Below are 20,652 nucleotides of genomic sequence, written 5' to 3'. Positions count from 1 at the left end.
TCCATCAGTTTTGGTGGTGCATTTTCCAGCAGCTTCTATTAAAAAAAAAGTAAACTCACAGGACTTATAGAATAAAAAAACGATGGACATCGATGAGTTTATGAATTGAGAAACATATCATATAGTAAATACTGTTTCTTTAGACACTAAACCTCTGTCAATGTCCATTGGTTTGCAATTGACAGCAAAGCCAGTACTTAGTAAATTTACCCTCTAGTATTTCAGCAAATATACAGTACGTATATAGCAGGTACAAGAAACAGTGAGAGTTATCATTTTGCATATAATAGAAGATATGAGCAGCAGGAAGTAGTTGATAATTGCTGGCATAAACACAAGAACAGACGGTAACTTGATGCAGAAGGTAATGCTGGCAATAGATTAATTTTGTTGATATATACATAGTGAATGACTGGTACAAAGAGATGCTGGTACAAATGGGGAAACCAATGATAGGCAGACAATACTGGAACATATACTATATGAAAGTTGAGAGGTGACAATCTATTGCAATTAGGATGTCAAAATATTTCAAAGAATTCAGATGTGGTGACTGAGACAGGAACTGGACCCCTCAGTCTGGTGGCTGAGGAATGGTAGAACTTCAATAGGTGATATGCAGCTCCAATTTGGTAAGTCTACCCTGTAGATTAGTAGCATCTATTTAGTAGAAGTCCTGCATAATACCCAATAAATCTGAGCCAAGAGTCACCAAAATCCAAAGCCAGTAGTCAAAGCCAGAAGTCTCCGATATCCAAAGTCAATGGTAAGAGACAAAAGTCACAGGAAGATGAACTGACACTTGGAACCAAGAAGCTAGTGTAGAAAAAGCTATCATCAGCAATTTATGGCAGCATGGATTGGCCCTTAGATTTGAAAGACTTGTCTCTAAAATTGCTGTAACAGCAGACTAATGAAAGGTAAGAATTCGGTATAATACATTTTTTTTTAAAAAGTAAGTATGATCACAAAAAGCAAAAAGAAAAAATTATCATATGCAAAGCATATGCAAATCATACCACTAGCAGAATTATGCATGAATAAATTCTGAATATTGGAGAGTGTTTGTATATATCTTGATGATGGCCTGTTTGTGCGTGTAGATGCGTGAACAAGCTCTGCACATTAAATCTTCGTTCTCTAACAGCTGTTGTTTGTTTTTTAATGTTGCATATTTTGGCAGCTTTAAAGTTGTAAAATAGCATGTAGTACTCTATGTGTGACCTTATAAGTTTTATGATTCACTACAAAAAAGAAAGAAGGATTTTAAGCCTCTACATGATAGTTTTTAATTAAAATTTAGGAATAATTTCCTAATTTTTCTGAATGATTTTAATTATAGTAAGCCATCTGACATACTTACAGAATCAAGTAGTGTGGAAAGAACCTCGTCAGATCCTCACAATAAACTGTGTGCCAAGATTTAATCATACAAGTAATTAAAAGTATGATTAGAGCTCCCATTAGCTAATCTAGAGAACAGTCCTATTAGTGATGAGGTACAGTTGCCATGCAATATATTAGTGAGAAGAGAAAAAAATATATATTTTTCTGTGTCCCAACTAATAAAACCATGATATTCCCTTGCCTGTCTCTTATTGAGTGTAATGTGCCCATCACCTCCACTTCTTTTACTCTATTCTACAAGATTGACAAACAGGACCACTTTCAGTGACTTTGGGCCGCAGTGTGGAAGCTATTTGCAGCACTTCTGGACAGCGGGCAGAATTTTTTTTACACTATGTGCACTGCTCAGCTGCCACTGCACATTTGCTGCCTCGTGTTTTGCGAACGCTGTGGACCACACTGGCCCACTAGGGGCCCTCCTTCTTGAGTCCTCCTCCCTATGTCCAGATTGCAGCCACACTGTGACTGTGGTGCTACACTGGCTGATACTGATGTGTCCTGCAAGAGACCCACCCCCTTAAGTCCACCTCACTCTGTCTGGTGCACTGCAGTCACACTGTGATTAAGACAGTGTGACACCCATCCAGGATTACTCTGGATAGTCTGAAAATCAGGGTCTCTGAAAGTAATCCCGGATTGAAATCATCTGGAAATCATAAATTTAGATTTTATTATTTTCAAATACAACCTCATCCTCTTGAGGTCAGCTGGCTTCTCTCCTCTGCAGTGCAGCCAGCGTCTTTTACTTCCTGCCTGGCTGCAGCACCACATGAAGCTTTTCAAGAGCCTCTGAAGCCAGCCCAGATCCACCGGAGCCAGCAATGGGTCCCTGCCTCTCTTTCTTGGAGAAGGTATGTTAAGGGCCTGATAGCAAAAGTTGCAAGTGAGGGCACATATGATATATAAGGGGCATATGTGGGCACTGATGGCATATAAAGGGTCATGATGGGGCTCGGAGGCATAAATAGGGACATGCAGTTTTGAACATGCTCCTTGTCACCCCCTTCATCTGGGACTCGAAAATATGAAGGTGGTAACCCAAATTTCATAGTCAACCTACCCCCTTTTCATGGGTACACTGTGATATTTGTTATTATAGAGCAACTTACAGTTTAAGGATGGGACATTTGTACCACTGTTCAGATTACCCTTCACTATAGAGACAGCAAACATTTTAATTAATGAAGTTATCTGTCTATATGGGGTACCAGATAATTTTATATAGGCCTGAGAAACTCAATTTCTGTCTAACCTCTGGAAACATTTTTGCTCTCTGGCACATTTACAGTGGCTTGAAAAAGAATGTAACCCCCTAATAAGTCTATAGATATGTCTGTATTACAAATGACACTTGCATATCTTCAGCTTACCATGCTATATCCAAAGGGCAGACCAACAGAACTAACCAGACCTTTGAACAATATAAAATCAAACATGCTTTTTAAATTACCAATATGAAAACTGTATTTTCATTTTTACCAGTGTCAGAATTCACATTTAATAATGTTTCACATAGCTCCAGACAGGCCAGCTCTTCTTTAACAACCATGGATACCATCTATCTTTTATTCAAAATCTAACTACTCTACCTACCTACAGTAACTATACCTCTGCACAAGCATTGTATTTGTACAGTAGTTTCAGCCCTTTTCACCAATGATCTGCACTCTCGCGCTTTCACCAAGTTTTTGGCCTGTGCCCCATTTAGGCTTTAGACTTGTGCCCCATTTAGTCTTTAGAGTTTAGGTCTGTGCCCTATTCAGGGTTTACCCTGCACCAGAAGTAGTACATCAGGCTCTGGCATGGGGTCACCAGCACATTAAATTCAGACACTAGACCTTTGGGAAAGTTTAGGCACCAGCCTGGGGAGCAATAGTTAATTTTGTATGCACTATTTTGCTATTCACAGCTCATTTACAGTTTTCTGCCACTTTACTAATCTTCCTGATCTTTTTGCTGGAAACGGTTTTCCCTATATAATTCCCTAAGGCACCCTTGAAAGGTAGACTAGTGATGTTTCCTTTGCATTATATATTAGTAATATTGTCTGTGGGCCTGATTCAGCTTGAATTGCAATTGCAAACATCAATGCAGTCTAGCAATTTTTATCCTATGCGCATGCATGTATGCATAATAGCGCATGCGTGCGATGGCACTGCCATTGCATTGCAATGGCACCAGCAAGCCAGCAAACACAAAGGCAGGTCACAGAGAGTTTCTTCTTGAGTAAACACTTCATCTCCAGTGCCACTTCCATGCGGTGTCCCACAGGGTTATATACTATCTACCATGCTTTTTGCAGTATACATGCTACCACTGAGTGTAATAATCAGAAGTCATGGCCTGGTCTACCACTACTATGAAGATGATACACAACTGTACCTGTCCTTTTGCTACATGTACTGAGTACCCAATATCAACCCTAAATGTCTGCCTAGCTTAGTTCCAGGAGTGGATGAGTGCCAGTTGGCTGCGACTGCCTGATAAAACAGAGGTCCTTATGATAGATCACAGGACAAGGCTACAGCATAGCCAACCAACAGATCTTACACTTGGGAGTTCAGAATTACAAAACACTGAACATCTTGGTATTGTCCTGGATAGTGGCTTTACACTTAAACATCAGGTATCAGCCACAATCAAATTCTCATTCTTTCATCCGAGGAACATAGCCAGTATCAAGCACTTACTTCCCTCAGAAGATCTGCCTAAACTCATACATGCATTTATATCATCACACTTAGGGCCTAATTCAGACCCGCTCGCGAGCAAAGGACGCTCGCAAGCGAGTCGATGGTGCCCTAATGCGCATGCGCACGACGGAGGGAGCTCCGTCATGCGCATGCGCGAGACCCGCATAGCGACAGCCAAGCTGTCACTCCGGGTCTCGCACCAAAGGGGGCGTGCTGTCGATGGTGACTGACAGCACGCCCCCTTTGGTGGGCGTGCTGGGGGTGTGACTGCCAGACGGAGGCGTTCCCATGGGAATGCCTACCGTCTGGGTCTGGCCCCACTGACATCACTAGTGATGTCAGTGGGAGTGATTTTGGCTCTGATAGAGCCAAAATCACTCCAGGGCTTGCGGCCACGAGACCCTACCGCAGGGTAACCCACAGCTATGAGAGCGTCCAAGAGGCCGCTCCATTTTTAGGTAGGAGGGCCCTGATTCAGAGCGAGCGCTCTGAATTAGGCCCTTAGACTACTGCAACGCCCTCTACCTTGGTCTCCCAGCAAAAAATTGCACTGCTTTCAGATGGTACAAAATGCAGCTGCCAGGCTATTAACCAACCAGCCCTGTTCCTGCCACATACATTAACACCCACTCTCTACTCCCTTCACTGGCTGTCTGTAAGATGGCAAATTGTTTTCAAGATTGACTAACTGACTTACAAAGCCCTACATGACCAGGGCCCAAGGTACCTTAAGCAACTTCTGATCTCTTCCCTGCTCACTTACTGCGATCTGTTGTTGAAGGACTATTAACAGTACCTAGAATCTCCCAGAATTCATTTGGGGGTCGAGCTTTCAGCTTTGTGGCTCCAACTCTGTGGAACTCGCTTCCCCACACAGTTCGAGAGGCCTCCACTCTAAAGTTCTTCAAAAATAGACTCAAGACTCACCTCTTCACCCAAGCATTTCACTAATGTCCCTTGTTAAGGTTATTTTGTATTTTATGCTGTAAAGGCAGGGCCGGATTAACAATGGGGTGGGTGGAATTACAGCTCCAAGCCTTCCCATGAAAATAGGCCTATATGATCCTATGCAGTGTAATGTTGACAAAAAAAAATTCATATCACCACCCAGCTCTTTCATCCCAAATCCTGGCTGCTGCATTGAAGTATTGCCCATTAACTCTCTCCAACCGATCGACTGTCTGAAGCCCCGCCGGCACTGACCCCCAAGACCACCCGAACCTCCGCCCCCTGCTGCCTGAAGCCTCACCCACATAATGTCCAAAGCTCCACCTCTGTTCAGCTCAAGGCTCCGCCCTCTGGGTCACCCACAGCTGGGTTTCTCTATTATCCGAAGCTCCGCCTCCTGGGTCATCTTATGAAGCCCCCATGTCATCTGAAGCTCCCGTCCCAGTCCACACATTCCCCTGACCGATAACCTTACTCTCAGCAACTGAGTTGGCAGATGGCCCGGGGGCTGAAGAGTCAGCCTGCGAGTGTAGAGGCTGAGCTGCCTACCAAAGTATGGAAGATAGCTGTCACAGGCAGTGAGGAGAAACCAACATGCATAACCAGAGTATATTCCCACAGGTCAGTGTAATGTCTGGCTCCTGTGTACAATATGTATGTATGTATATGCAGGGTGTGTGTATATATCTATCTTTTCTGCACCCTCATCTCAGTTCAGGGGCAAATGCTGGTGTAGTATGGTAAACCTGTCTATATATATATGCTGGGGTAGTATGGTAAATCTATATATATATATATATATATATATGTATATATATATATAAGACAGATTTACCATACTACCCCAGCTTTTGCCCCTGAACTGCGATGAGGGTGCAGAAAGGATAGATAGACATAGATAGAAAGTGGTGCAAGTAATGAGCTTGGCCAGAAATCATGAGGGGTGTGACAACTGAAAATGTATTAACACAATACTCCCCTATTTCTCATCACTTTGGGGGCATGTTCAGCACTCAAGAGCTGCTGGGCTGCCCCTGTCACTGATTGCCCAGGGTCCACCTCGACGCAGACTGTTGTGACTTGCTCAGCGGTGCAGCTAATTGCGCCGGCAGTAAGATTTTAGGGGGTACCGCGTATCGGCTGCTAATTTCTTAATGGTATGCCGTACCGGCCCATACCACCTTCCTTGCATCACTCCAGGCTGTGACAAATATTAGAATTGCACATAGTACATGTGCTGAAGTTTTGGTCGCGCAGAATGGATGTGGGAACTGAGAAGCTGGAGCCATTTTTGTTGCGTACGGAATCGCAGACACAGGATGTGACACGCCCCCAAAATGGTCACGGCATTCCTGCGTTCTTTGCCGCCACTCCTTGTTATCTCCCTCAAATACTTCTTGACTGTCAATCACACTGAGTAAAAGTCGATGTGAGTGACTACAGTAATGTACAGTGATGCATGCACAGTGTGACTTAGATGAATGCGCAGTTTGCCAATAATCTCTCATCTGCAAAAATATTGGCATTGCGAGCAACTCTGAATCAGGTCCTTAGCTCTACTACAAAGGAGGTGAAGGTAGGCGCTAGCTATGCCCTTCATAGAGCTTGCTACATCCATAGCACAGAACACACCCCCTATGTAGACCACACTGGTCACACCTCCACATCACTAATCACACTGCAGCAGCACTAGTCATACACCCTGCAGTGGCACACAATAGGCCCTTCATACATTTCAGCTCCAGGCTCATGTGGACCTTAATCTGGCACTGTGTAAAGGCAAATGTAAAGCACTTTGAATCCTTCAGGAGAAAAGTGCTATATAAATATTATTATTAACAAAAATGATTGATAGCTAGCAAGTGTTTGGGGGATGTGATGGGCGGGTGGTCTTAAACATGCAAGTTTGTCTTACCGTTTGAATACCGTTTAATGGGCATCCATAATTTAGCCAATGTGATCACCACCACAGTACCAGAGCTCTCTGCGTGTGCAACGACTCACAGAATTAGAGACAGGTCGGACTAGCCGCAATTGGTTGATGGTGGCCGTTGTTCCCAGGTGTGCGCTGGTCTGCATGTGCGCTCACAGAACAGAAGGTAGCAGTTGGCGTTTCTATGAACGGATAAGGTGACTGCATCTGCAAATATTAGCAGCTGCTTTCCATCAGGATTTTTTCCTCGACCCCCATTTTCTTTATAATTATCAACTTTCTGCTTGTGAGGACTGTCCTCCATCCCCCCCCTTTTTTTTGTTTGGTGGTTACCCACCTATCATGCTCCTTTCTCTTCTTATTTCTTTTTCTCTCTCCTTATTTCCCCTATATATTTTAACATGAATAACATTACACACATGCTCATATTTCTTGGGTCTTTCTACTGTTCACCAAACGTATTAGACCTTGATCTGTTTTGCATTTTATGACCTTTGTGTCCTGATTTTCATGTACCTGCTTGTTTTGATACATGTAATTCTTATTTCAAATGGCATTTTACTGGACCATGAGATTGGACTGTTCCCCGGTTTGAACAAGTCACTACATACTATTGAATTGCAAGCTCTGTAATCACCTGCCCAATCTGCATCTACATATCCTTTCAATTCAACTTTAGGGCCTGATTCAGAGATGAATGCAATGGTGATTACGTATGCAGAATGAGTGTTTGTTTGTAATTGCGGATGCATATAAGCCACACTGACCATGTGCAGTGATCACACTGCGAATATGGATGCACAGAGGAATCCATCGCAAAGTGAGTGACAGGCTGTAAGCGATTGGGGGTGGTAACGGAGTAGTCATAAAAACAGGCATGTCTGACCCTCTGAACGCCGTTACATGGGCGTGCATAAATTAGCCCTTGTGATCTAATACTCAGCTCTGTGTGTCAGGAGAGCTGCCAAATCTGCTGCTACCGATATTCACGCAGGTAAGCGACGTCGTACGCATGTCAGAAGGCAGAAGTGGGCGTCCTAATGCTCAGTGGAATCGTTAGCATATTTTCGCAGCTGCGTTCCATGCGGGATTGCAGTTTTGATTGCATTAGCGTCCATCTCTGAATCAGACCCAATATCAGGTTCAATTTCCATGTGTGTTTAAGGTACTGCATCACTCTGTTACTTGTATTCAAATCTCTTCGACAAGGTTTACTCACACATCTACAAAGATGAAACATAGCTACTGAAATATCAGGCCTTGTTGTAGTTGCCACATATAAAAGCACTGCTGGTCTGTACTGTTCATTATTTGGTAAGAGAGCATCTTCACCTAATTTCAGATATGATGTGCTCATTGCTGTTGTTGCACCTTTTTCTTCTGACATTCGAAAATGAGAATTGTACCAATTTTATCAGACTGATTAAGTAGAAAACATTCATCATCTTCTCTCTGTGGATGTATCAAGCCTTGGAGAGAGATAAAGAAGTCTATTTACTAAGCCTTGGGGTATATGTATCAAGCCTTGTAGAGAGATAAAGTGGACGAGATAAAGTACCAACCAACCAGCTCCTAACTGTCATTTTTCAAGCACAGCCTGTGACATGCCAGTTAGGAGTTGATTGTCTGGTACTTTATCTCAATCCACTTTATCTCCATCCAAGGCTTAGTACATAGACCCCAAAGTGCCAACCAATCAGCTCCTAACTTCCATTTTACAGGCTGTTGTGTTTGGTTTAAAAAATTAACTGATTGGTCGGTACTTTATCTCTCTCCACTTTAACTCTCTTCAAGGCTTGATACATATACCCCTGTATGTGTATTCCTATTTCTCAGTCAATTTCTCTGTGACTGTCAGGTTTAGCCTCTTGTATGCCTTTCCACATACCTTACCTTATACCTTTTCACATACCTTAACATACCTTAATAAGACATTGTTAACTTTACAATTCCATGCTCTTACTGTTTGATTGAGAGCATAGATCGATTTTTGCAATTTGCAAACAAGATGTTCTTGGACCTTTTTGACATAACCTTCAGGCTGTGTCATGTACAATTCTTCTTCTATATCACCAGTAAGAAATGCTGTTTTGGTTATAATGTCACAATGTCTCTCTTGCATATTTCTTAAGGCAGTTATAGCAATCAAGGTTCTGAAAGTACACTGCTTAGCAACAGGTGCAAAAGTGGCATCACAATCCTCATCATATTTTTGAGACTAGCTCTTTGCCTCTAATCCTTTAGTTAATATTTATACTTTATCTTCAGAGTCACATTTTGTGTTAAAACCCATTTACATTCAATGGCATGTTTCCTGGAGGTACTGTAACCAGGGACGGCCCTAGCCCAAATTTTTTGGCGCCCCCTATGCAGTGCTCCTTTTACAGTGCCCCCGGTAATGGTCCCCCCTGTGCAGTGCCCCTTGTGCCCCCAGTAGTAAGACCCTTATATAGTGCCCCCAGTTGTAGTCCCCCCATGCAATGCCCCCGGTAGGGGTACCCCCTATGCAGTGCCCCTTATATAGTACCCCCAGTAGTGGTCCCCCTGTGCAGTGCCCTCTGTGTCCCCAGTAGTAAGCCTCTTATATAGTGCCCCCAGTAGTAGTCCCCCCATGCAGTGCCCCAATAGTAGTACCCTTTATGCAGTGCCCTTTAAACAGTGGCCCCAGTTGTAGATCCCCCCTATACAGTACCCCCAGTATTGCCCTTTATATAGTGCCCCCAGTAGTGGTCCCCCCCTTGTAGTGCCCCTAATAGTAGTACCCCCTTGTAGTAGTCCCCACAGTGGAGGCTCCCCCCATGCAGTGCCCCCAGTAGTAGCCCCCCTTGTAGTGCCCCCAGTTGTAGCCCCCCTTGTAGTGCCCTCAGTAGTAGTCCCCCTTGTAGTGCCCCCAGTAGTAGTCCCCCCTTGTTGTGCCCCCAGTAGTAGTCCCCCCTCATAGTTCCCCCAGTAGTAATCCCCCTCTTGTAGTGCCCCCAGTAGTAATCCCCCCTTGTATTGCCCCCAGTAGTAGCCCCCCCTTGTAGTTCCCCCAGTAGTAATCCCCCCTTGTAGTAGCCCCCATTGTATTTCCCCCAGTAGTAGCCCCCCTTGTAGTGCCCCCAGTAGTAGCCCCCCTTCTAGTGCTCCCAGTAGTAATCCCCCCATTGTGTCCCCAGTAGTAATCCCCCCTTGTAGTGCCCCCAGTAGTAATCCCCCCCCCCGCAATAGAGACGTAATAAAAATTAAAAAAAACACCTGCAACCCCGCTCCTGGTCCCGCCGCCGCTATCGGCTCCTCTGTCCGTCCTCCCGGGCCGGGCCGCTTTGCATTATGGGAGAGACGTCATGACGTCTCTCCCATTACCCACTGCGGGAGCCCAGCTCCGGCAGTGGGAGCAGCAGCCGATGAGAGTCTGACTCTCATCAGCTGATAAAGCAAACACACAGCTGCCGGCGCCGGCGGCTGTGTGTTTGTGCTGTGTAGTGCTGACCGAACTCCATCTGGTCAGCGCTACACACACAGTGCAGCTGTTTCACAGAGACACAGACTGCCCGCGGCCCGCATGGTACGCAGCTGATCTCCTGACCAAAGTCAAATTTGATATTCCATCTCCAACACAGCTTAATTTTAACTGGATCATCCATAGTAACTTCAATTTAATTTTCCTCTTCCTCTGGTGTTGTGTTTTTAACTTCTTCCCTCAAACTGTTCTGCTTGTGTAGTTTCATGAAATTACTTATACACTGAGTTTTTATCAATAACAACACTTCTGCTTATTTTTACCTTGTTGGTTTCTTTATGCAGAATACTGTAACACTTTTGCGATTCACTGTAGCCTACAAGCACTCCTTTTTTTGCATGAGCATCCCACTTTGAGTATTTTAGCTTTGTTCAAATACTTTACTTCCAAATATTTTTATATATTGTAGGTCAGGTTTCTTTCCATTCCACCTTCATATGGAGCCTTTTCGATTGTTTTTCCCAATAAGTGATTTTGAAGATAGCAGGCTGGCATGATTGCTTCTCCCTAATAAAATGCCAGCATTTCTTCATCGAATGGCATACTCCACCCACTTTTGCAGGGTGTCCATTTCATCCTCTTAGTGACAGTGTTATGCTCTGGATTGTACAGTATTGTTGACGGGAAGATAATTTCATATATTTTCAGAATGGCTTGTGTTGTGCCACTTGTATATTCTGTCCTATTAGCTGCACGTAGTGTTTTGGGAAATGTCCACACGTTTTTCTGAGACTGCATCTTTATGGGGAAACAAGTAAAGTGTTGTGAACTTCCAAGAATCATGAATGAATGTAAGAAAATATTTATTATGCCCTGGGGTCACATTTTTCATGTACATATGTTTGACTTAGGACTAGAAACTTCTGCTCTGCTGTAACTGTTTTTTATGCCATTTGTATGTTGTTCATGGGCTAGTATTCTTATGGATTCTGAATTTCTCTGCCCTAGACAACGATGCCATACATGAATAAAGTTAATGTGCTCCTGCGATTACCAGCTTCAATACAATGTAACTAATACAATGTATTGTGATTTTTACTTCTGCAAGTATGTGTCTACCATTTGTAATAATGCATTTATCACCTTTAAATGTCACAACATGTCCTTGATTGGTAAGCTTTTTCACAAACAACAGATTGGTATCTTCCTGGTAAATGTTGGAGAGATTGGACAGTAAATATGAGCTTCTCTTCTTCCTTCTGAGACCATATAATGGCCATTAGATGTGGCTATTCTTTCTGAATTACTTTGGTCTGAGTAAATAAACTCTTATCATTTGCCATATGACTTGTAGCTCCTGAGTTAATATACCAAGCATTTATCACTATACTGTATTTGTTTTGAAAGCATAGAGACGTATTTTTCATCTCCTTTATAGCACGCATTGCTTTTTTGCTTTGCATCTTTCTTTAGTTGATTCCTTCTGGCTTTCCAGACTTTGCAATCTGCCTTCAAGTGACCAAGTTTCTTGCACACAAAACATTCCCTTGTTCTGGTCTCTGACTAGTGCTTTTAATAATACAGCCTTGAGCTATCAATGCTGTATCATGCTTATTTACACTTTCTATCTTGCAGTTGAATTAGTGTACAAGTTTCCCTTTAACATACTCGAATGTCAGTTCATCATCTGTTCTGGTATGAAGAGCTGTTATATGTTTCTCATAGGTGTCTGTGAGACCACTGAGTAGTAGGGCTGCTATTCTGTACAGTATGAAGGTATTTTATTTTTTTCTGATATGCAGTGCAAATGTGCTACCACTTTAAATAATCCTGCATGTGCTGACCTGCAGTTTAATTTGTAACAACTTTCCTATTAAATACAGCTTATTGCTTAAATTAGCTCTCTCATGCACTTACTGCAGCACATCCCACATTTGTCTTGCAGTGTCACAGTTACATATATGCACAACCTGATCATCATCTACACTAGTGGTTCTAAACCTTAACCCTAAAGTTTTACCAACATGTCATGTTTTGAAGATTTCTGTTTGTGGAACCAGGTGGGATAATTACTGACCCAGCCAAGTAGATTAACTTACTTGTGTATGGTTAAATAAATTATTATTATTATTATTATTATTATTATCCTTTATTTATATGGTGCCACAAGTGTTCCGCAGCGCCTTACATAGTACATAGAACTAATAGGTGAACAAGAAACAAGTAACATACAGTACAGGACAAGGACACAACTTATATACATTGCTGAAATAGTGATTAAAGCACTCACAATAAGCTGCCAGGAGTTGGCAGTCCCGTGTTAGGTGCCCTAATGGGGAGTAGAGAGTAGAAGAAAATGTAAAGAGAAGCACATGAGGGAAGAGGTCCCTGCTCATGAGAGCTTACATCCACAATACTTGACCTGTTTGGTGGTACTTGAAGACTACAGTTGGGAACCACTGATCTACAGTGAGAAATATTGTACTGTAGGCCTTCTGGGCTTTCTCAGTCAATTTATCTATAACAGGGTCATTCTTAGCCTCTTGCATAAATTTCACATACAGATGTGTCCTCACTTGTCTTTGCTGCAGTCACGCCAAACAGCCCCTCTTGGCGCTCCTGGTCCCATGAGACTTTCTACCAACTTGTATGCATCTTTTCTTGCCGAAAGTGCATCTAAGTCGCGATGCGAATAGAATGCACCAGCAGACTGTGCTGATTAATTTGAGATGTGACACTTGTATATCTGTGTGCGAAACTCAATCAGCATACAATGTGCTATGATGCAATGGCTGCAGCTTTTTTTCCACACCAAGTTCCGTTTTCAGTCTCAGTCGCACAGAGATATACGAGTGTCACATATCAAATTATTCAGCACAGTTTCCTGGTGTGTCCAAGTCACTTCACATTGTGACTTAGACACATTTCATTAAAAAAAAGACACCCGACAGTTGGATGGGACCTGGCGGCTCACTCATGCCAGACATATCGTGCTGCATGGCGTATTGAGGCTAGATGAGAAAGGACGCATCTGTACAGTACTTTCTCTTGTGAGCAGCATCTCTACTTTGAATTTTCATGTCTGAAAGTTCTGGTTAGTCAGACTCATTACTGTGAAATTCGTTGAAGCGCTGTATCAGCAGTCATTTCCTCTAGGCTCTGTCTTTCTTTCACTGAGGTTCTGACTTTTATAACTTTTCTTTCTTTTCTTTCTGCAGTCCTGGGCCCATAACCTGTTAGCAGATACACTATACAGAAGCAGCAAAAAGTATATTAAAACAGGAACTCTGTGAAAACAGGAAAAAACACATGCTGTTTTCTTAATATGGAGGAGAGCAAAGAAGGAACACCTTAAGTAACAGAGGGGCCTATTCATCATGCCTAAAATTTCTCTCGAGGTAATTAGGTTTAGAACTCGCATGGAGTTCTACCTAATTACCGGAGGAATTTATCATTCCTCCTCTCCATAACTATCTATTCCAAAAAGCTGTAATTTTTGTGATGACAGCTTTTCAGGAAATAGATAGTTATCCCTATCTACACTAACTTACCGTAGCTGGAATCTGTGCTGCGCATGTGCTGTTACATTCATAAAACCAGCGCATGCGCAGCCCTACCTACAGCTGCGGTCATTTTGTGTCCCCCCCTTCCCCCCTCCACTCACCTCCCCCCGTCCCCGCACTTACCTGCCCGCTGCAGCGCCTCCAGCTCTGGTGGCTGGTCTGACTAGTGTTCTCCCAGCTGACCACAGTAGTTTAGAAAAAAAAGTTTTTGTTTTTTTTTCTAAACTTTATTGTGTTCTGCTGGGAGAACACTAGTCATACCAGCCTCCGGAGCCAGAGGACGGACCAGGATGCTGGAGGGAGATGCCGGGGGACCTGTCCACGCTGACACAGGTAAGTGTTACCTGCTATTCGCCACCTCACAGTGGCGAATAGTAACTCAATCAAATTCCGAAAATACATAATTTTCGGAATTTGATGAATACCATAATTTCCATATCCCTATACTAATGTATGGGGAGTGTGGAAATTAGCACAGGGGGACTTTACCAGGAGATATCAGTGATATCTCCTGTGTTGAGTCTCTTCATGAATACTAAAATAACGTTAATTAAGGAAAATGGCCTTAAAATCGTTATTTTAGTGTTGATGAGTAGGCCCCAGAGTCTGGATAAACAGGCTACCTTCTTTTATTAACTAACTTTATCAGCAGCTGAACATTGATGACATTTGAATGTACACTGAACACAGTTGAGAGCAGTAGTTGCAATTTCAAAATAGCACATGTCTAACATGACACCTCATGGCAAACACTAAAAAAAGGAATAATTACAGGTGCTTCTCAAATATGTTCATTCTGTATTGCACTGGAGTCAAGATAGACAGTGAGCTGTGACTACTGCTCTTCATTTACAGTGAATAACTTATAGATAGGTAATCCCCGATTCCCCACCTAGGTTAAGGAGGAAAAGGACTACTCAGGATTTATGGATAGTACATATAAGAAAGGAACACACATCATACCCGAGTATGTTTCAATAAGTTATGTGCACCAACGATACAGATAAGCCTCAAGTTTAGAAGTATTTACTCATATGTGTAATTGCATATGAATATATATATATAATCAAAATACCCCTATCTTGCGCCAATTAAAGCTGCTCCTCCAGGAGGGTCCTCTGTTAGCTGAACCCCACAATAAACAATCTATACACAATAACATTAGACTTAGAGGGCGCTTAGAAATGGTATTTTTCTCCACTTGTGTTGAAGTATCCACATTTAACATCTACTAATTGCAATTCATTGGTATTTCAATCATTTGCCACAGTTTACTCCAAAAACAATGAGCATATTTATATATATATATATATATATATATATTGTGGTGAGAGGGGTTGTCTCTCACCTGAATTGTCCACATTCTGGTGGGATAAGCTCCCTCCAAGGGAGAGGAAAACAAGACCAGCACATTCTGCAGTTACAATAGAAGTTTGGAATTCCGAGTTTTTTGTGCTGCACAGCCCAAGGTGGAGATATGGAACTCTTTGTTTTCCATTTCGCCCAGAGCCAGCAGGAAGTCAGCAGCACAGGGGTTTAAAACTCTCACACACCTGTTGATTATTGCTCCTGATGCTGGACAAACTGGGCAGGCGATAGGCTGGGGGTGGTGGTTAACATTAGGGTGCCATGACCTGGAGGGTCCAAGGGCTATGCTGGGAGAGCACTTCGAATTGTGGCTGCAAGCCACTGCTGACTGATTAGCACAAGGATAGCTGAGACATTTATGTTTTTTTATTTTGTGTTATGTGCCTGTATGCCTGTAGGTGTGCAGGCTAAACTCACGTCTGCTAAAGTGCAGTGTCTGGTGCCAATAAAAGACACTGCTTTACTGAGTACCTGCTTGTCTGGATTCCTCATTTCTTTACCCTGTGTTACAATATATATATACATTAATACAATAATACATTAGGATTCAGAATTAGTTTAGGGGAATATGCAGAGAGAAATAATTATCAGGATTTCAATGGACCAGTGTTTATATGTTTTGGGATTAAAATATACAGAAGTGTCAGGGAAGAATTTTAGTTCTGTGTAGTGCTATAGAGAAAGTATATGGGTTTGGGGATAATAGGGGAGATATCACTTTGAATTAGGTAATAAAAAGAATTGGGATCTTGTGAAGGGCATTGTGAAGTGTTATATAAGAGAGTGTGACAGAGTACTAATTTGTGATATTCATACTATCTCGCAATCTCATATTATGCACTTTTAGTAATATATATAATAAAATAGTATTTGTTTTAAAATGCCAGACCCTAACCAATGGTAGCCACACACCACAGCTGAAATATACAGCGCCCATCCGCAAACTGCAGAAATCGCCTCAGTGACACCAAATGGGCCGTAAAGACTGGGAATAGAACACCGGAGAACAAACTGTGGCAGAATAAGGGGAGTACAAACACTATTGCAGAGGACGGAGTACGCGGGAACATCAGACCCGACTCAGTCACCACAGAGGGATGAAATAACACAGAGCCGCTAGGCACAATAGCAGCCCACAACTATGCCAGACCAGCCTGACGGGGAACTGAACACCTGAGGGAAGATCTATGGCAGAAGATAAAAGAAGCTTGCATCACAGAGATGTGCAGCCTCTGAACGGTTCTGATTTTCCTGCCAAATTTTGGGTCTCAGAAAGAGGCAAAACGTCATCTTTCATGAGTAAACAGCATCTTTCATGGACTTTTGTTCCTGAAAGATGATGTTTGTCCATGAAAGATGATGTTTTGCCTCTTTCTTAAATCTGAAATTTGGTAGGAAAAACCGAACCGATCCAAGCTTGCACATCTCTGATCACAGATGACCCATCAAGAATAAAAGATCTTACCAGTAAGCTTTACCAGCGGGACACCACTGTTTACAATTTATCATATAGAGATCAATGTAGGGGCGTTTTAAGAGAGGAGGGGCACCGTGTGCATTCCCCATCCAGGGCTCCCTCCTCTCTCCCCGGCCGCAGGCAGCCGACTAACGCAGCCGGCCACCGCAGCATCAGTAGACTCTGGGCACTAGAGTGTGCCTAGAGTTTTCTGTGCATGCGCAGAATGCTGGGGAAATGGCGCAGCCACGATTTTCCTGGCAATTTCCTCACTGCGCATGCGCAAAATGCCGGAAAAAGGCTGCTGTGCAATTTTCCAGCATTTTGAGCAGTGCTGAGACACCCAAAGCAGGACATCGGAGAAGTATGTTTTAGATAATATGGGTGCAGGATGTGCGGTGCGGGCCTCCCCTGGACCCAGGGGCACGTGTGCACTGCACACTCTGCACCCATTATAGATACGCCCCTGGATCAATGGCCGCATGTACTTATTATCATCCTATATTAGAAATGATAAAGAGTGTTTTATAACACATCCATGATCAGCTACTGTCAGGGTTCAGCCTAGGACCAGCCATCTCTCACCTCCATGCCGGCTTCCCCTGACTACTCATTTGGTTAGACGTCTGGTGCAGTGATGGGCAAGGTGCCCAGCATTCTGCCTTAGGTGCTTGCGGACTTCCATGGTCGGCTGTGTGTGTCAGGGACCGGAGTTCCCAGCATGGGCGCTGCCATGACAGTTCCTATCATGTGACAGTATCCCAACCAATGGTAGCATGGTCTAGGTCAGCTGACGCTGTGCTCCAATCATCTGCTACCCCTGGGTATATATCCAGATCCAGAACTCCAGGAAGTTGCCTGATCAACAATTGTCACTCCTAGTGTGCTAGTAGAGTCTTGTTCCAGGTTCCCTTGGTTTTTCTCATTTTCCAGTGTTTCCTTGAGCGACAGTGCGCTTACATCCCTGCCTGTGTGCCTGGTCTCCAGTGTCTCCTGTGAGCAACAGTGCAGATTACATCTCTACCTGTGTATTTGTTCCAGTGCACCCCGTGGTGCAAAAGTGCATCCACATGCCATTACCTGTGTCTTCCTCGAGTGCCATTCCGTGGTGCAGAAGTGCGTCCACACGCCATTACCTGTGTCTTCCTCGAGTTCCACCCCGTGGTGCAAAAGTGCGTCCACACGCCATTACCTGTGTCTTCCTCAAGTGCCACACCATGGTGCAGAAGTTTGTCCACATGCCACTACCTGTGATTTCTCAAGTACCTCTCAAGTGCCAATCCTAGTGTACCTCTCAAGTGCCAATTCTAGGGTACCTTTCAAGTGCCAACTCTAGTATACCTCTCAAGTGCCAATTCCAGTGTACCTAAAGTGCCAATTCCAAAGTACCTCTCAAGTACCATCCCTTGGTGCATCTCCTTGTGTAGTAGTGCCTTGTTGGGAACTTCCCCTGGGCCACTGATATTTGAGTCTCTATTCCCACAGGGCTTGGATAACTGGTCAAAGGACTGCGACCTGCCTGGAGGGTGCAGCTAAGCCCATATCCCGCTTGGAGAAGTCACTGGCAAACACCTCCCTGCAGATTAGACTCCACAGCTTTGACCAGGTCTCGTCAAGGTATGCAATCGGGAAGCCGACTGCCTAAATACCGGCAGCCGGCTTCCCGACTGTCATATCCCGGCAAGGGTGAAATGCCGGGCGTCTAGATGTAGACACCCGCATTTCCCAGACGCCGGGAGACCTGTGCCCGGCATCCCGTTCGTAGGGATGCCGGGCGCCGCGAGCGGACAGCTGCGGGGGGGAGGGTTAGGTTTAGGGCTCCCAGGGGGACTTAAGGTTAGGCAACCCCCCGGGAGGGTTAGGGTTAGGCACCCCCCCGGGGGACTTAGGTTTAGGCAGTGGGGAAGGGGGTGGTTAGGGTTAGGCACTTAGAGGGGGGATTATGGTTAGGCACTTGGGGGGAAGTTAGGGTTAGGCACCCCTAAGGAGGGTTAGGGGGGTTAGGTTAGTAGATACTCACCTATCCACGATCGGGATTTCCAGTGCTGTCGGGCTTCCGCTGCTCCAAACTCTGCTCATGTCGGGCTGCCGCTGACGGGAATCGAACTGCCGGCCATGGGGCCTGCGGTATTTCATACCGATTCCCTCGTCAACATCCAAGACCTGTGGATGAGGAGTTCTGATATCCAGCCAGTCTCCCTGAATTCTTCCAACACAAAAATCACAACCCATTTGTAGGGGATTCCAGAACATCAAACCTGATAGCTACAAGCCACAAAGGAAAGAGGCTGACCTCTTCATCTGCAAACTATAAGCAGAGGATATTACATTACAGCACGGATAGAACTTTGCATTAAAGGCCTAATATAGCCTTTACTACTCATATCCGATTCTCAGAACACATTCTTATGGAAGATTTTCTGTTGTTTAATAGAACTGCATAATATGACTGTTTGAACATTTTACATAATGCTACATATTTGCAAGTTTCACTCATGAAGTTGCAAATTGACCATGCCTACAGTATGTTCAGAGCAACATTGTATGAGTGCACTATGAAAATGTGGTACACAATGTTATGATTTTACTTTACAGCAATTATACTATATGGGCCAAAGGTAATAGGTTGAGAGATTAGAAAATGTGAGAGTTTAGCATTGGTCAATTTTTATCTTCAAAATGGGAAACATCTGGATGAGAGTTTAAATCGTGAGAGTTTTTTAGTCTAAAAACATGCGAGTTTGCCTGTTCTATGACACTATTACATTGGCTGAGTTTACATAGTGTGAGAGTTTACTGCTAAACTCTCACATTTTCTAAACTCTCACCCTATTACATTTGGCCCCATGTCTTACGCATATGATTTGACTGAATAGACATTTCTAACATTTGTACCGTGGTTTATAGAATTTTACTGTGACTTACACACTTGCACACCTCAGCACCATTCTCTCCTAAAACATAGACACAGCACCAAATATGTGAAGTGAAAAGCATCTGAGTTGCTGTACCAATACAATATCATTCCTTGTGTTCTTCTTTAATTTAATCTCTTGAATGAGACCATTCCTCCATATGTCATGCGACAAGGGTTGTGGTGTGTCTCACAGGAGCCCAGCTTTAGATCATAGTGTTTGGTGAATGTAAGCATGATATGCAGCCCAGGAGTGCCATTGTCATTGTCTGATTGTTAGTCTCCACACTGACTGTGCTGCTTTAGCTTCCAAATGATATGAGTACTTATCAGTTCCTGCTAAAAAGCCTATACTACTCAAGGTTACCAGAATGCCAATGTGGTCTGAATGTCAACATGGACATAATGTTAACTTTGTCAACAGGCACAATTTTGGCAGTCCATGTTAATGATAGGTTTAGGGTTAGGTTTAGGCTTAGAAGCAGGGTCAGGGCTCAAATACCCTAAAGATGCTATGTTGACTTTCGGCATTCACATTGCGAACATTCTGGCCATGTCGACATTATGACCATGTCAACATTCTGATTGCTGACATAACATTTATGTTGACATGTCGGATGTCAAAATTCTGAATGTTAACAGTTTGTACCACACCCATCTAAATGTTTATTACAGGTGACTTGTCCTGTATTCCTTGTGGCTTCTGGAGGATGGGTGTAAGGATTCAGTGATGATCATCAAGGAAACTACAAAGCCACTGCATATTGGATGTCTGCCGATTCCAAACTCTGTCTGATACTACTTTAATCATTACTGTGACTGCTATATTATATGACATTTCCATACAGGTTGCAAGATTACCATTAGATTTTCAAAGGCAAAAAAAATAGATGTTGGAAGTTAATGTCATTTCACTTAAAACATTTAT

The 20,652-nt window shown here is 43.5% G+C and overlaps 1 long non-coding RNA gene across 1 annotated transcript in view; it reads left to right on the top strand.

Moving 5' to 3' along the window:
- Positions 1 to 20,597, top strand: part of LOC148535302 (uncharacterized) — a 52,943-nt gene extending 32,346 nt beyond the window's left edge. Inside the window, exon 3 of the long non-coding RNA XR_015875771.1 lies at positions 20,400 to 20,597. This is a non-coding gene — a long non-coding RNA (uncharacterized LOC148535302). The remainder of the gene's footprint in view (positions 1 to 20,399) is intronic.
- Positions 20,598 to 20,652: the final 55 nt, after the last annotated feature.

This window comes from Taudactylus pleione, unplaced genomic scaffold, assembly GCF_031769625.1.
Source record: "Taudactylus pleione unplaced genomic scaffold, aTauple2 ptg000053l, whole genome shotgun sequence".
NCBI classification, from domain to species: domain Eukaryota; kingdom Metazoa; phylum Chordata; class Amphibia; order Anura; family Myobatrachidae; genus Taudactylus; species Taudactylus pleione.
Note: the sequence above shows the minus strand (reverse complement) of the source record. Positions and strands in the feature narration are given on the sequence as shown.